This window comes from Pituophis catenifer, unplaced genomic scaffold (genome assembly GCF_029215685.1).
Source record: "Pituophis catenifer annectens isolate HBS135680 unplaced genomic scaffold, rPitCat1.0.hap2 SCAF_14, whole genome shotgun sequence".
Classification (NCBI taxonomy): Eukaryota; Metazoa; Chordata; class Lepidosauria; order Squamata; family Colubridae; genus Pituophis; species Pituophis catenifer.
Genome location: NW_027256894.1, coordinates 22,840,632 through 22,858,255, shown reverse-complemented (window position 1 = coordinate 22,858,255; position 17,624 = coordinate 22,840,632).

Sequence of the window (17,624 nt, the reverse complement as noted above, 5' to 3'; positions counted from 1 at the left end):
TAGGTAGGTAGGTAGAAGATGGATAGATATACCTGTAGTTTTCTACGTGTTCCTGGTGTCGTCATAGCTTAATTCCTCCGTGATAATTGGTATATATTTATCTCCCTGCCTTTCTCCTCCCCACCCCTTTCCTTTTATGGGGTAGCAATCTGTGTGACCCACAGGAAGGGGTGATCCTCCGCGAGATTGTCGGCTGCCTTTCAAGACTAAGAGGCTTTGTTTTGGCTTTGCACCACAAGTAAAACATCAAGACAGCATTTTTCATTGCAATCACCAAACAGAGAGTTGCCAGTTGGGGCAGAAGTCTCTGACAAGGTTAATAAGTTAGATTTAGTGACAGCCGTTCTCTAAAAGAAGCATTTCCTTCCTCTTAACTACCCTATTTAGATGTTAATAACTTTACTTAATGTCACTCCTTCACTGACGGATGGAGGCTGGCGGGGCTCCAGGTAGCAGATGTTGGGGGTCCTTTGTTCCTCCCATGGCAATGCCCAGGAAGAAAACAAAAATGCAAAACAGGTAAGTTTACCCATGCCTGGCTGGGGAATTCTGGGAGTTGAAGTCCACAAGTCCTACAGTTGCCATGGTTGGACATCCCTGCTCTAATGCGAAAGAAGATGGACATTTTTTTTTTAATTTGATTTATATGCCGCCCTTCTCCGGAGACTCAGGGCGGCTTACAATGTGCTAAGCAATAGCCTTCATACTTTTGTATATTTTATACAAAGTCAGCTTATTGCCCCCACAAACTGGGTCCTCATTTCACCTACTTTAGAAAGGATGGAAGGCTGAGTCAACCTTGAGCCTTGGAGAGATTCGAACCAGCAGAAATTGCAGGCAGCTTGTTAATAACAGGGTGCACTAAACCACTGTACTATCAAGGCTCTTAATAGCACGTGTTCAGTGAGCACACTCTCAAACATGAGGCTTTTCCAAACACGGTTGCATCCTGGCTTATTCGCCACTGGAATGTATGAAACGGAGCCCCCATCTCATTCTCATTCTTTGTGCAGCTCCAAACAGTCCGAAAGGTGAATTTCCCAGCGGTTTGGTGGCCTGGATGTTCGGACGGCCACTTCCAACCACACAGAGAAGCCTTTCTTAATTTCCAATCTAATTAGCCATTTAAATTGTCTTGGGTTCATTTATGAACACTTTATTCATCGGGGTGTAACTTTTTACGAGGCTTTATGGCATTTGGAGATGATATTTTACACAAATACAGCGGCGGCTTCCATGTTCGGCGGAAAAGGCCGGCCCCCCACAAGGTTTTACGGCACGGGGCCGTAATGAACCTTAGCAGGCCCAAGCTTTGATAAGTGTAAAACGTCGCCGGACTCATTTTGGTTCGTCTTTGGTGACGGATACTCCGTGTCGATTGAGCACGATAGCCTGGTCCCGTTAGCGTTTTCCTCCCCTCCTAAATGGGATTGCAGCAGGAGCTATTAAAGGTGGCTGCATAATAAAATTAGTCAAAGCAGCTGGTAGAGCTTTTCCAGCCCTCTGAATTTCCATTAGGGTATTGAAATTTGTTAGACTGTAAAACCATCAGGGGTGGCTTGAGAAGAGCCCCTCCGTTGCTCAGGAAAGGAAGAAGGGGGGTAGGAGGAGATCGGTGCGATCCGTTCGATCGGAAAGGAAGAGAGCAGAACAGAAGATAAGAGAATAACAGCGTTGGATGGGGCCTTGGAGGTCTTCTAGCCCGACCCTCTGCTCAAGCAGGAGACCCTATACCAGTGATGGTTAACCTTTTTGGTACCGAGTGCCCAAAGCGCACATGCACACGAACGCACGCACACTTGGCCGAACCCACAAAATACAATGCAAGGGCCCCCCCGTGCATGCACTCCAGCCTCATGCATGCGTGCATGTCCCCCATGCATGGGCCCCGGCCCCTCTCGCGCCCTGTTTTGGCTTCCAGGTTGGTGGAGGAGGCTTTCCAGGGCCAAAACGGGGTGTGGGGGGGCCCCATGCTTCATTTTGGCCCTGGAAAGCCTCCTGCACCAACCTGGAAGCCAAAACAGGGCACGGTGGGCCCGCAAGGCCCCCCCGCGCCCCGTTTTGGGCCTGAAAAGCCTCCTGCACCACCTGTGCATGCACACGCGCATTCCCTGCACATGCACAGATGCATCCCCCGCAAGCGCCCCACTCCCGTGCATGCAGGGCAGAGACCCGAACACTAGCCGGCTGGCTGGAGGCCCGTGCACATGTGCAGTGGAGCTGGGCTGGGGTGACAGCTGGTGTGCTGGCAGAGAGGGCTGTGTGTGCCACCTGTGACACGCGTGACTAGGTTCCCCATCACGGCCCTGTACCATATGTCCAGCCTCTTCTTCAAACCTCCAGTGATGTGGCAGCCACAACTTCCGAAGACAAGCTGTGCCACTGATTCGATTGTTCTAAGGATCTTGCTTTATCCCAAGGAAGAAACCATCATCCTCAAAAACAGCCAGATGTATGGGATGGCGAGGCTGAGCCTGAGGGAGGGGTCAAACGAGTCCTCAGTCTCGAGTCCCTTCGTGCCCACAAGAGATCTAAATCCAGCCCACTTTGAATACCGCTGGCTCTTACCTACTGCCAATTTGCCCTGACTGTCAGTAGTTCAGATTCTTGTAGAGAGCGTTAGCATGCAATAAACCTCGACTCACTTGCTTTAAATTGCTTATTTAAGGCACCGGTTGTAGGTTCAGAAACCCTGCCTGTTTTCTAGGACAACCAATTATCTGTGGGCTCTTGTCTATTCTTCTAATGGCTGAAGGTGAGGACGGTGACCCTGCTTGACCACGTAAGGCCTGGCGGAAGAGGGTCCACCCCTTCTCCTGTCGGAAGAGCCTGCTAAAAAGCAGAAAAGGGGGAAAATTGGGTCTTTTCGTTTAATGATCTGCTCCCCCAGCATTTGCCACCATCCTGGCTTTGCCCCCAAAAGAGCCCAGCAGGCCTGCGATGCAAAATATGCTAAAGAGCGCTGCAGTTGCATTCTCGTGTTGTTTCGCGAGATACCAAGCTGTGAACTTTAAATTAGCAATAAGGGAAACTGACAAGGGCAGCCTCGCCAGGAAAGCACGGAGCCCGACAGGCATAATTATGGAGCGAACGGAGAGACAAAATAAGAGGACGAACAAGAAAACACAAATCCGGTTGCAAACTTGTATCTCGTATAATATAAATAAAAGATTATCTCTTCCACTGGTCGCCTATCAATCAGAAGGATGGCTTAAAAAAAGAAAAGAAAAAAAAGGGGGCGTGGAATCTAATGGTTATTTATCTCCTGTTGCTATTAAATACAGATGATAGATAGATAGATAGATAGATAGATAGATAGATAGATAGATAGATAGATAACTGGGATAGACAGACAATAGATAGATAGATAGATAGATAGATAGATAGATAGATAGATAGATAGATAGATAGGATAGATAGATAGATGATGAATAGACAATGGATGGATGGATAGATAGAAAGAGAAAGATAGATGATGAATAGACAATGGATGGATGGATAGATAGATATAGATAGACAAATAGATAGATAGATAGATAGATAGATAGATAGATAGATAGATAGATAGATAGATAGATGGATGATGGTTAAACAGACAATGGATGGATGGATGGATGGACAAACAGAGAGCAGGCATGAAGAGATGGAGGGATGGTTAGGGTTATGGTTGGGGAGATGAAGATATGGATAGCTACATAATAGATAGATAGGGAGATAGATGGATAGCTAGCTAGATGATAGCAGTTAGCTACAATGAGTGGATGGAATGGATTGATAGATATGCAATGGGCGTATCTTTTTGCTTGAACCCCAGGAAGCCTCTCATTGGGACAAGAAGGTTTAGGGGTCTTTCTTATTCCTTGGGCCTTTCCTTGAAAATAGTTTTAAAAACTTTGATGGTTCCACAGCTCTTTTTTTTTTTTTTTACTGCAAAAGTTTTACAATTACATTTTCAATTCCACAGCTCTTAACAGTGGGAAGGTTGAACAGAGCACAGAAGGAAACACCTTCCCTGCACCTTTGCATTTTACTCCAAATCCAATTCAAGATGATTATAATCTGAGTTTCAACTTCCTTTAATCTTATTCTTCTAAATTTCAATAATTAGCGGTGTGTTTCAACACAGGCATCCTGGTTTTTTTCCCCTAGCTGACCTTTATTTTTCAGGTCTCTGCTTCTTGTTAGTAAATTCCTCTCTCTTCCTCCTCCCACCCACCCACCCCCGTTTTCCTTTTTAACCCCGACAGGAAAGTGCCAACGACAGCAATCCCTGTTCCCCTCTGCTGCAGCAGCTGCCCTTTGCCAGACGAGGAGAAAATCAGTGCAGAGAATTCCGCAAACCTTTGATACTGGCGTCTCTTTCGCCACTCCGGTGCTGGGCTCAATTAGTGGGAACATGGCTAATTGGAACATAAGTGGGTCCCTTTGTTAACACATCTGACAGCCAGCCCCAGGGAATACGAGCACCGTTCATTAGACACTTTAGTAATCCTCCTCTTTCCTGCCCCAAAGTAGACCCCTTGCCTGCTCAAAGATGGCAAAGTCCTTCTCCAGCGCACATTGGCAAGGAGGTCGAAAGGCTTTCTGGTTCTGCCCCCAACACATTCATCAGCACGCCAAGTTTAAACCCTGAGCTGACAGAAAGTTGTTTAACCTTTTTTCTTCACACGTTTTTTGTGATCACAGCCACTCTACTTCCCTTCCCCCTTTCCTTTCCCCTTTCCTTTCCTCTTTCTATTTTCATTCTTCCTCCCTTCCCTTTCCTTTCCTTTTCCTTCCCTTTCCCCCTTCCCTTCCCTTCCCTTCCCTTCCCTTCCCTTCCCTTCCCTTCCCTTCCTTCTCTTCTGTTTTATCAAGGGGAATCCTCTTCCTGCCAACAGAAACTTTCCCTTTTCTTATCCTACTGCAGAACATTGTCCTGGCCAGTGGAAAGCGTTGACAGGAATACAGCTATTGCCATGTTTATTTACTTATTTATTAAATGTATTTGCCACCCATCCAAAGTGACTTTGGCTGAGCCTCATAATAGCAATAGCAATAGCATTTAGACTTATATATCGCTTTACAGTGCTTTGCAGCCCTCTCTAAGCGGTTTTACAAAGTCAGCTTATTGCCCCCAATAATTTTGGATCCTCAACCTGCACTGATGCCAACTTTGGCCATTGCTAGACTACAGAGCGCTGCAGTTGCATTCTTGTGTGGTTTCGCTTCTATCTGCGTTGACCATATCTAATCCATCAAAAGTTCGAGCGTTGTTTTGGGCTGTGGAAATGTCGGCCCTTTGGGTGAGTCCCCTAACCGACAGTCCGTCTGAAAGAATGCTTTTCATTAACGAATATAATTTGAAGAACCGGGTAATTGACTCACATTTGATTAAGGCCATTTCTGTTGGATTAGCGTGATTAATAGGTAAAATTACAATCCAACAGAAAGCAGTGCAAAAGGTGTCTGAAGTCATGGACCACGTCAAGATTTTAAATTTAAAATAACGAAGATCTGTGAGCAGAACCATCATTTTGTGGGCGTACATTGAGTTGGCATCGTCGTTCCAAACAGGCAAGGAGATGCCAAAGGAAGATTGCACTCTGTGCCCCTTGTGTATTAGACAGTAGGTATATTTTTCCACTTAATTCCAAGAATAAAATTCTAAGAATTGATACTTGGCATCCATATTATAATAACTGCATTGACTTCCTGGTCACTTCAAGTACAATTGAAAGTACACTCAAGTCCCAAATATCTTAATCCAAGGAAGAACATTTTCAGGTTTCTAAAAAGTATAGGTAAGTCCTTGACTAATGACCAAAATCAAGCCCAGAATTTATGTTGCTAAGTGAGAAATTTGTTAAGTGAGTTTTGCCCCATTTTATGATCTTTCTTGCCACATTTGTTAAGTGAATCAGTGCAATTGTTAAATTAAAAACATGGTTTTTAAGTGAATCTGGATTCCCCATTGACTTTGCTTATCAGAAGATTTTCAATCTATATCTATAGATCTATAGCTATATAGTGATATTGCATCTCCAACAGTCACTAAATGAACTGTTTTAACTCAAGGACTACCTGTAGTTTGAAAATATCTCTAGTCTTCACACAGACCTTTCTTCTTCCCAACCATCTAGAGCCACTTCAAGTCTTCAACTATCTTCTTTGTTTCCAAATGTTTTGGCCTTCATCTCGCCAAGAAATCAATGGACTACCACAGCTTAAAATCAGACTGGCACCCAACTCTTTCCTGGTGCTAATGTATGCCAACTTGCTAGTGATGTGGAAACACACCTGAAGAAATCACTCTCCATGTGAAGGACCAGGTTCCAGGATGATGACCAAGCTCAAATGATCTACTTCAGACACATTATGTGAAGACTATTGGATTGTTGGAGAAGGTTCTAATGTGGGAAAGGTGGAAGAAAAGAGAAGACAACCGGCAGCAAGAGGGATCAACTCACAGCATTGAAGCAGGCATCATCCTCAAGATCTGAAGAACCAGGTTAGGGACAGACCATCATGGAGAACATCTACCTAAGAGGTCACTAAGAGTCAACACTGCTTTGATTAAACATAATCGATCAACTGAAAAGAAGACAGGGCTGTGGAAAATTATAAGCTAAGGGGGAGCACCAACTTGAGGAAACATAATCAGCCATGCTGGCTGGGGAATTCTGGGAGTTGAAGTCCAGCCATCTTAAAAGTGGTCAAGGTTGGTAAACACTGGTGTCTTCGCTCTTGTCATCCCTGCTACCACCAATGGCTGAAATGCTGAAACTTCTCTCTCTCTCCACGAAGACGTCCGGTATCTCCAATCAAGAAGGCATTCCCCATATAAGCCCGTTTTTACCTGTCAAATTGTGACCTGAATTGAAGCCTTTTCTGACTTCCCTCCAAACAGGTCTCCCAAACCCAAACATCTTCAAGACATTTCCCTGGAAACTCTACCGAGAAGAAGCCAAGAGAAAGCTGGTCTATTTCTTTAAATGTTGAGCCTGCCCAAACAATTAGAATTTATAATCGTTTCCCTATCCGCACTTCCTTAGGAAAGACACCGCCTTAAGCCAAAGAGTCGAATATGGCTTTCAAATGCAAATATTTTAACAAGGATAACACACAGAAGCATGAACTATCAATTCTTGCTGGTAGGCATATGTAAAGCATCTTGTTTATCATACCAGAAAAAAATTAATATATATCTATATATATATAAAAAACAAATTAAGCTAAGCATTAAAAAAAAAACACAGCACGGTGATGAACTCAAATATCATTTTGTTTTTCTGCCTTTTGGCCTTTAATTCCTAAGTATGCAGAAAAAGATGGCACAGGTAGTAACCTTGATTTACGACCACAAGTGAGCCCAACATTTCTGTTGCTAAGTGAGACGGTTGTTAAGTGAGTTTTGTCCCATTTTATGACCTTTCTTGCCACAGTTGTTAAATGTATCACTGCAGGTGTTAAGTTAGTAACACAAATGTTAAGTAGAATCTGGCTTCCCCATTGACTTTGCTTATCAGATTTTCAAACTATATCCATAAATCTATAGCTATCTATAGCTATATAGCAACATTACAGTATATCTTTATCTATCTATCTATCTATCTATCTATCTATCATCTATCTATCTATCTATCTATCTATCCATCCATCCATCCATCCATCCATCTCCATATTCCATCCAATTATCATCTGTCTATCTATCTATCTATCTGTCTATCTATCATCTATCTTCATATATCTGTCCAACTATCCATCCAACTATCCATCCATCCATCTATCTAAATATATATCTATATATTTATGGATCCAGCATCACGGCTTGGAAATAAAACCCCAGCCAGCACTCAAAACCTCCAGCCAGCCCATTCCAGGGTGGGATTACCTTTGGCAACTGGAGGGGAACATCCTTCCCAACTCCGGCTTTGCTTCCCACCTGACCTTGAGGATATCCAGAGCGGTGTGGCGCTTTCCTCAGGCAGTTCCATATCCATTCTCAGTGTCGATTAAACCTTGATCTCATTTATTATCACAGGAAATGGTCTCAAGGTCACAGGGCTGGAAATTTAATTATGGCGGCAGTATATTAAGTGGCACATTTAAAGATGCTGAATCGTAGTAATTAATTTTTTGGATGGTGGTCTCCAGGGAGCCGGTTTCCTCCACACAGGGGATTCAGGCATCCATCAGGGCCACTGAGCGTGGCAGCTGTCTTTTAGCTTTAAGCTGGCCCATTATTCATCTTTTACAGCCGCCTTTAAAAACACCCGACAATGCTACCCCTCTTCTTATTGTAATAGATGTCTCCCCTTTACAAGCAGCCATACTTCACCTTTGCTATAGAGGCAGCCTATGGGGTTGACTGCCACCCTGGCCCATGGCTCAAGGCTGGAGATTGCTTGGGTCAAGAGAAAGGGAAGGAGGAGGAGGAGGAAAAAATTAGGAAGAGGACAAGAGGAAGAAAATGAAGAGGAGGAGGAGAAAACAGGAAGAGAAGAAGAAGAAAAGGCAGGAAAAGAAGAGGAGGAGGAAAGGAGGAGGAGGAGAGGAAGAGGAGGAGAAGGAAAGAAGACGGAGGAAAGAAGATGGAGGGAAGAGGAAGGAAGAGCAGGAGGAGGAGGAGAAACAGGAAGAGAAGAAGAAGAAAAGGCAGGAAAAGAGGAGGAGGAGGAGGAGGAAAGGAGAAGAAGAAACAAAGGAGGAGGAGAAGAAATAAGGAGGAAGAGGACGGGAAAGAGAAGAAGAAAATAAGGAGAAGGAGGAGGAGGAGGAGAAGAGGGTGGAGAAAAATTATTATTATTATTATTATTATTATTATTATTATTATTATTATTATTATTATTATTATTATTATTAGTAGTAGTAGTAGTAGTAGTAGTAGTAGTAGTAGTTGGGCCTTGCCAGCCCTTCTGTTGATCTCACCCAAGAACAAGCCGTAATAATTAGGGAGCACCCGGGATTTGTTCTGCAGCCACTGTTGACTCTAAGTTATTGAAAGTCATGCGGCTCGGCCAAGGTCTTAAAAAGCTTGTAATGTTTAATGAAGGGATGGTCATTAAACTCGCTGGTTCAAATATTAGGCAAAGATGGTCTGGGAGGTGCGGAATAAAGAGCAAGGAGAATAAGAACTCAATTGCCCATCTCCATGAACAATGCTGGCAGCTGCCCAGGGCACCCTTCAATGGCCGGCATCTCCCAAGGGTTCAAGGCACCTATTGGGCAGCCTGGAGTTTCAGCAGGTTCTGACCACTTCTGGAGAACTGGTAGCAGAAATTTTGAGTAGTTCGGAAAACTGGTAAATACCACCTCTGACTGCCCCTGCCCCCATCTATTCTCTGCCTCCCGAATCCCAGCTGATCGGGAGGAAATGGGGATTTTGCAGTAACCTTCCCCTGCCACACCCACCAAGCCATGCCCACCAAGCCACACCCACAGAACCAGTAGTACAAAAATTTGAAACCCACCCCTGGAGGGAGCCACCACTGAGAAGGCCTTCTTCTGGGTCCCACCAGGTGTATCTCCCTCGGGGATGGAACCCGCAATATTCCCTGCCTTCCCACTCTGAATGGGTCGGGTAGGTGTGACCGGCAAGAGACGGTCCCTCAGATCACCTGGTCCCAAGCCATGAAGGGTAAATATTGAGTAACTAGACCTGATATGGCATCAATTCTGGCTTCTTTGTAATTGGGAGGGGGGAGACCCCTTCACTGGGACGATTCTAGTCCACCTGATTAAAAAAAAACCTCTAGGAAATCCATCTGCTGCTTAATGAGCCACCTTACCTTTTCGGAGACTTTTGCCTTGAAAACTCGGCGGCAGAACTGTGGCCCCGCATGACTGATACTCTCATCACCCAGCAGGCTGAACTCTGCTCAACTTTCTAAATGAGATTTTATTGGAACTGATTAGAGTTAGATAAATGGGCAGCTCTGCTAATGTATTATCCCGTTTTCAATTACAGTGTATGTATAATCATACACATTTCTTTTTGGATAGTCTGACATTTATGTGACAGCCCTCAGATGAGATAGACTTTCTGTTTACAGAATAGTTTGGTTCCCCCCCCCCCCTTCTGGCTCTCTCCTTAAGGGAAGCCATGGGTTCTACTCCTGATCTCCTAATCCTAGGCAGGATCTTTTTCTTTAAAAAAAAGAAAAGATCTCTTTGAATCTCCCCATTTTGGAGGCAACGCAGGTGACTGCGTCCTGTTTTGAATCCAGTTCTGATGATCGTCGGTGGTTAGTAGCCATGAAAGCAATATGGAACTCCCAGGCACAGAAGTAGTCTATCTTATTCCTTGGTTTTTAAGAGAGTTTTTTTTTTTTTAATTGGCACATATAGGTAAGTTCTTACAAATTAAGCACAGATGACATTTCAGTGTTTTTGGTAAACTGCAACTGATGGCTCCAGGGTGTATGTGAATGCAGCTAATTGCAGCCAATCCACTAAACTGGTTAAACTATGGTTTAGCGGCAACATGTAATGCAAGCCTTAGTATTTAGACAATTTCCCACTTTAAAAAAAAAATAACTCTTAACCCTTCAATATACCATGCAGATCCTACAGCAGATCAAAGTTATCCAATCCGGCCACAAACCAACATTTGCATGACTCCAGGGATTAGGTTCATACCACCTGCTAAACCAGAAACAAGCAACTGCATCATGGCTAAATGGGGGGTGTAAACAGAAGCATGGTTTGGGGTTGGGGCAGCTCTGAGCCCTTGCTGATTTTTGCACCCTCCCCTAAATATTTGTCCCTGCTGTCGCAGCCAAGATAGTTTTAATTTTTGTAAAATTTGCTTCCCTTAGTTGAGCAGCTATCTTCGTCCCCCCAAACCTTCCCTCTCCCTTAACCTGCCTTTGATTCTACAAGTTCCTTTTCCGAGCTGGCCATTAAGCCATTCACTTCTTCCAATTGGAAATTCTTCCGCTCGGATACAATCGTGCAAACAACTGGCAGAATTTATTTAACCTTCAGCCAACTGCTCAACCAAGTTGAAATTATTGATAGCCTCTCGGTAATAATCAAGATGGAGAGCTCAACCGGGAGGAGGCGCCCCCCCCCCCTCGCTCGCTCGCCCTCCCTTCCAACCCAGACTCGCAAGAGAGCCACTGAGCTGGAGGACTACAAATGCCATCTCTGGGCAGGCGGCATCACTCGGTCAAGGCACTCAGCGGTGGGTGGGAAATAAAACTGTTAAGCCGCGGCGATTCCCCAATCCGTCACGGGGGTAATGGCGTTTCCTGGGAGTCAGCTCGCATGTTAGGACAGATACATCTCCCGGACAGGATCTGAGAGGGCCGGAAGCCCCCGCAGATTGTCTGAGAAAGGGAAGGATCGGTTGATGATGGATGGTCGGCACAGGACATCGAAATCAATTTTGCATTCTGGAGCGGGTAAAGTTAATCTCAATCCCTGCAATCCCGGTGGGAGCTTTTGATAGAATATTCGTTTTACGGGTAGCGATAGGATTATCAACTCCAGTCCAGCCCCCGTTACCTTTCTGGAGAGGATGGGGGCTTCCGACTTGCCCTTTGCTAGCTGCAAAAAAGGGTGTTTTTTTGATAGGGCTGGAGAACTTCCTACGTTTGGCCTGGAGACGAATGAGCCAGTGGTTGATGGGCGTTTTCTGCTCCCCACTTGAGACATGGAAGGACATTCACAACCGGGTGATCTTTGGATGGCCCACTGCCACGCTGAACGTTTGGGGCATGCCAGAGGTGATGATACTAAACGTCCGTGGCCCCATCAAGTGGGAAAGGATTTTTCTATTTGTATAAGTGGAAACTACAAATGAGGGGGGCCTCGCGCTCTCTGAGTTTGGCTGTTTTCTTGCAGACGTTTCAAGACCCAACTAGGGAACATCATCAGTGCTAGCAGGGAGCGCTCATGAGCAAACCCCCTTCCCTTCTAGCACTGATGATGTTCCCTAGTTGGGTCTTGAAACGTCTGCCAGAAAGCCACCAAGCTCAGAAAGCACCAAGGACCCCTCATTTCAAACCTGAGCTACAAATATTCTCCTTTATTGGAAGTGGCAGGTTATTTACCTGATGGGCTTCTTAACGTTAGACATGGTGGCTGAGCACCCTTCTCCCTGCTGGCCAGAGGTCCATGACCGCATCCTGGTCCTGGTGAATTGCCCGCCTGGGCGTCTGTGTTCTGCAGCTGCTGGCTGGGACATGCTATCATCGCCACTCCAAGGGTCTCGTTGCCTTTTCCAGAGTCTCTGTTAGTTCTATCCCCCAAAAGGACAAGGGGTGTGTGTGGTCTCTTGCCATCTTCTTCTCCTTCGTACCTGTGGGAATGCACAAGAAACTTCAGTGGGATTCATGCTCTCGTGTACAGGTAGTCCTTGACTTATGACCACAACATAGTACAAGACTTCAGTTGCTAAGCGCGGCAGTTGTTGCGTTTTGCCCCATTTTATGGCCTGTTCTTGCCGCATTGTTAAGCGAATCTGGCCTTCCCGCTGACTTTGCTTGTCATCAAAGGGGGTCATGTGACCCTGGGACACTGCAACCATCATAAGACCAGGCAGGGGTGAAATTCAGCAGGTTCTGCAGAACCGGTAGCAGAAATTTTGAGTAGTTCGGAGAACCAGCAAATACCACCTCTGGCTGGCCCCAGAGTGGGGTGGGAATGGAGACTTTGTAGTATCCTTCCCGCTGGAATGGGGAGGGAATGGAGATTTTGCAGTATCCTTCCCCTGGAATGGGGTGGGAATGGAGATTTTGCAGAATCCTTCTACCAGGAGTGGGGTGGGAATGGAGATTTTGCAGTAGTCTTCCCCCAGGAGTGGGGTGGGAATGGAGATTTTGCAGAATCCTTCTACCAGGAGTGGGGAGGGAATGGAGATTTTGCAGTATCCTTTCCCTGCCACACCCAAGCCACACCCATCAAGCTACACCACGCTCACCAAGCCACACCCACAGAACCGGTAGTAAAAAAAATTGGATTTCACCACTGAAACCAGGGCATTTGCCAAGGGTCCAAATTTTGATCACGTGACCATAGGAATACTGCAATGGTTGTGGGAAAAACAGTCGTGGGTCACTTTTTTCAGTGCTGTTGCAACTCCAAACAGTCGCTAAACGAACTGTTGTTATGTTGAGAACCGCCTGTACTTGGAAATGCACCCATGTGCCACTCTGTTCCTCTGTTACTACAAAAACCCTAAGAAGGGAAATCCTTAGCCGGTAAGACTTTAGAAGGGGGCATTGTGCAAAAGTAAACGAGTGAATTTTTTTTTAAAAAAAAATTAAATAATTATTATTTGACTTTTGCGTTCTCGTAACGAGTGGGTGGGGATGTTAGGTAGCCCTGTTTAGCCCACCCAGTGATGTCCTTCCTGCCAGGCTCCCCTTGCCTTCAGCCCTCCACAATTACCCCAGCAATGCATGCCAAAATGACAATGGATCTTACCCATTAAGCGCCCTGGGGAGAAGGCCTGGCTTGATAGGCAGATGCATCAATTACTGGGGAGGATGAAATGCTACTTGGAGCAGAACCGTCCCGTCTCTCCAAAGCCCCTTTGCCAAATGGGAAACCCACTCCAGGAGTTCATGAAGAATAATTACCGGCCCCTTTTCTGGGTGGGCTCTTTGACGGTGCGGAAGAAACACTCCTCCAATTGTTTGGGGGGGGAGGGGGAGGGGGAAGCAGGCAAACAATAGATCAGCCCTAGATGAGGCTGGGGTCCCAATGCCTTCGGCACCCGCGATGGGCCATGGACCTCCGGCTTCATGCAGCTGTGCTCCTTTACACACCTGTCCTTCTCCCCAGCATCCAAGACTGGGGTGGGATACAGGTAGCCCTCGACTTACGACCACAGTTGAGTCCCAACATTTCTGCCGCTAAGCGGGACAGTTGTGAAGTGAGTTTTGCCCCCCACTCGGTGACCTTTCTTGCCACAGTTTTTACGTGAATCACAAGATGGGTCAAAAACCACAGAAACAACCCTCTGATGCCTAACCCAACCTGGGCTGGTTTACCAAGATGCTGGGGAAGATGATGGGCTTTGTAATCCAATCCTACAGAGACCACCAAGTTGGGCAAAGCTTCTCTAACAACGGAGGGAGAAAGATCACAGCAAAATCTGCAAGAGGGGGTCCTGTTCACGAGGACAGGAGCGTGCAAACTAGATTTGGGGGTGTGACTAGAACCTGCAATTTCGATCTTCAACACCCCCCCCCCATCCCCACCCCCAGTGCAAAGCAGGCAGGCAGCCTCTCAGCCACAGCATGGAGATTTACACGCTGCTGTGGGTGCTAAGGCTTTAAGAGTTGCAAGCACAGGTCGATGTACAACAGTTGATTTTGTGACCCATCAAAGTTACAAGGGCACTGAAAAAACTGACTGATGACTGTTTTTCACACTTACGGCCATTGTGGCATCCCCAGGGCATCCCCTTGGCAACTGACTTGTATTTATGACGGTCACAGTGTCCCCAGGGTGTGTGTGTGTCACGTGATCCCCTTTTGAGAGCTTCTGACCAGCAATGTCAATGGGGAAACCAGATTCACTTAACAACCGTGTGACTAACTTAACAACTGCCTTGATTCACTTAACAACTGTGGCAAGGAAGGTCATTAAGTGGGGCAAAATTCACTTAACCAATGTCTTAACCCAGTGGAACAGAAGTTGCCTCCAGAACTTGTGGATGCTTCATCACTGGAGGTTTTTAAGAAGAGACCCGACGGCCATTTGTCTGAAATGGCAGAGGGTCTCCTGCTTGAGAAGGGGGCTGGATTAGAAGACCTCCAAGGCCCCTCCCAGCTCCATTCTAATTGAATTGTCTCACTTAGCAACAGAAATGTTGGGCTCAATTATGGTCGTACGTTGAGGACTATCTATATGTATTTGCATGAATCACTGCCATCTTCACCTCCTTTGCTAGTTCCAGGAAAAAGCAAGCATCAAAGAAGTCCATTACGTTTTTCCACTTTAGCTCTTCACATTTAATAATGTTATTTGTAAGGAAAATCACCTCCAAATTTTGGAGACACTCCTATCTCGTTTGTGCCAATCTGGGACTTGGGATCTTGGGCATAACCTGGGTGAAAATGCCATCCATCTGTCCCCAAAACACGCCTTGAGCTCCTGGAAAATATGAGAGATAATTTGGAGGAGCGAAAAATAAAAAAAAATTACAGCATCAACAATAACAGATACTCGACGGTTGTGCACAGCATAATAGACCCTTTAATGTATTCCTTCTGTCGGCATTGTGTATCTGCATGATAATTTTATGTGACAGTGTAATTAAATTGGAAAACAATTCCCATTTCCTATGTCTTTTACCTATTTATCATCATTTATTTCTTTACTTTCACCCCCTGCCATAAATATTATTGTAAGAAGAGTTAAATAAGTTAAACCAATGCAATTACTTTTACAGATTGAAATTAACTTCATATATCAATTTATACCCGTTTCCCAGTGATCTGGCCTGGATTTCCGGGACTATATTTACGATGTCACCGTGGTTTCTGTGTTTGCATTCGTTTTTGAGTAATGATCTGTGTGTTAAAAGCTGACATTTTAACAGTATTTTCAAACATTTTCATTCATTATCAAATAACCATTTGTTACACTGTGGCAATTCCAAACCATTTACTGCTCCCCCCCACACGCCCATTGCTAAACAATGATTAATCAAGCATGGTGCAAATTTTAATGCTTATCACAGCAAATAGAGAAAGTCGCATTAGGAAGTGACTTGACTTCAGGCAAGGTCCAAATTTTTATTCTTATTTTTTTTTTTTTTAAAAAAAATTCCCGATGAGACATTTATTCAGTGTGAAATATTTTGCATTTTTTTTAAAAACAAGCCAGAGAAAAGTATCAAGCAAAGCATTGGGGAAACCCTTTGAAATCCTGCCGCGTTCTTCACGGGTCTGTTTCAATTTGTATTCAGAAGTTTCCCCATCAAACCCAACTTTCAAATGTTCAGTTGTCAGTCCTGAGCCACTTCCTCACGTTAAGCTCGAGTCGAGTTGGGCAGGAGATCAATCAATCAATCAATCAATCAATCAAATAATGCTCCTGAGAAGTGGGATTTTTCGCCCTCCCTCTGCTGCTTCATTCTAGGATCAGAAGCTACCCAGCTTTGCATATCTTTCATTAACTATAGTTTATTGATTGGGTTCACACGATGCTCTAAGACAGTTTCTTAATCATGGTTTGTTGGCTGGGTTCACATGATGCTCTAAGCCAATGTTTCTCATTCTTGGCGACTTTTAAGAATCGTGAATTCTTAAATTCAAACAATGTCGACTGACGGCCCCCAGGAGGAGAGCCTTTTCTGTGGGGGCACCTACTATCTGGAATGGGCTTCCCCCGGAGTTACGAAACATCCAAGACTTACGCATATTCCGCCGTGCCCTGAAAACATTTCTATTCCAACAAGCTGGTCTGGCCTAACTCTCCCTTTTTAATTGGCTTTTAAACTGGCTTTTAAATTGGGTTTTAAACCTCTTTAGATAAATTTGGATATTTTTTAATCTTTGAGCCTAAATTACTTAATCTGTTTCTTAATAGTTTTTAACTTCTATATGTATTTGTATTTATTATGACTGTTCACCGCCCTGAGTCCTTCGGGAGTAGGGCGGTATACAAATATGAAAAATAAAATAAAATAAAATAAATAAATTTCAACTCCCAGAATTCCCCCTGGTGAGGAAATTCTGGGAGTTGAGGTCCACACATATCATTTGGGGAATTCTGGGAGTTGAAGTCCACCCATGCTGGCTGAGGAATTCTGGGAGCTGAAGTCCACACATCTTCCAGTTGCCAAGAGTGAGCAATCCTGCACTAAGCCATCAACGATACAAAATGTTACATCCGAACAAACATGGTTTAGTCAGTTGTCCGAAGGCAACCAGTTCAAGGCTCGCTCCTTTCCTGCCTGGTTTTCCCCATCTCCGTCTTCCTGTCCTCCCATGCATTTCTTCCACTTTTCATTCTGATTGAAAGACAATTTTGGAAGTGAAGAGACCCACCTCGTTGAGAAGGAAACCACACCACACCCCAGAAACAGAACCGAAATGGATTTCCACCTTTTTTTGGGGGGGCCCAAATGAACGGCTGTTTCTTCATTCCAGATTTCTAGAGTTTTGGGGCATCACCCAGCCCCAAAAGGACAATGGCTGCAAGGCGTTAGAAAAAGTCAGAGAAAAGATGGGAAATAAAGCCTCTCTGGGGGCTGAAGGGCAATTTCTTGAATTGATCAAGTTCAGGGGAAAAAGCCCTCAATCCTGGATCCTTCCATAATTAGCCATGTATTTGCTGAAACATTAGGCTGCTTTGCAATTCAACATCTTGTTAATGACGGGAACTTAGCATGCCAAACAAACCCTGGAGATCCTGGGAACAGCCAGGAGTGGTCCACCCTAGGAGGTCTCTAACAATACCCAGGATGCCCAGGTGCTCCTATGCTCATGCCCAGCTTCACCCCATCAAACAGGTGGAGCCTGCCAAGTGGGTGAGAATTTCTGAAAAGCACTATATATATTTAATTTTGTTTTCACATCTAACTTTGTTTAGGAAAGCCCACAAGCTGGGCAGATCATCCACTTTTCTTACCTTCCCTCTCATCTTCCAAAAATGAGAAAAAAGGAGTTGCAACACTCTCC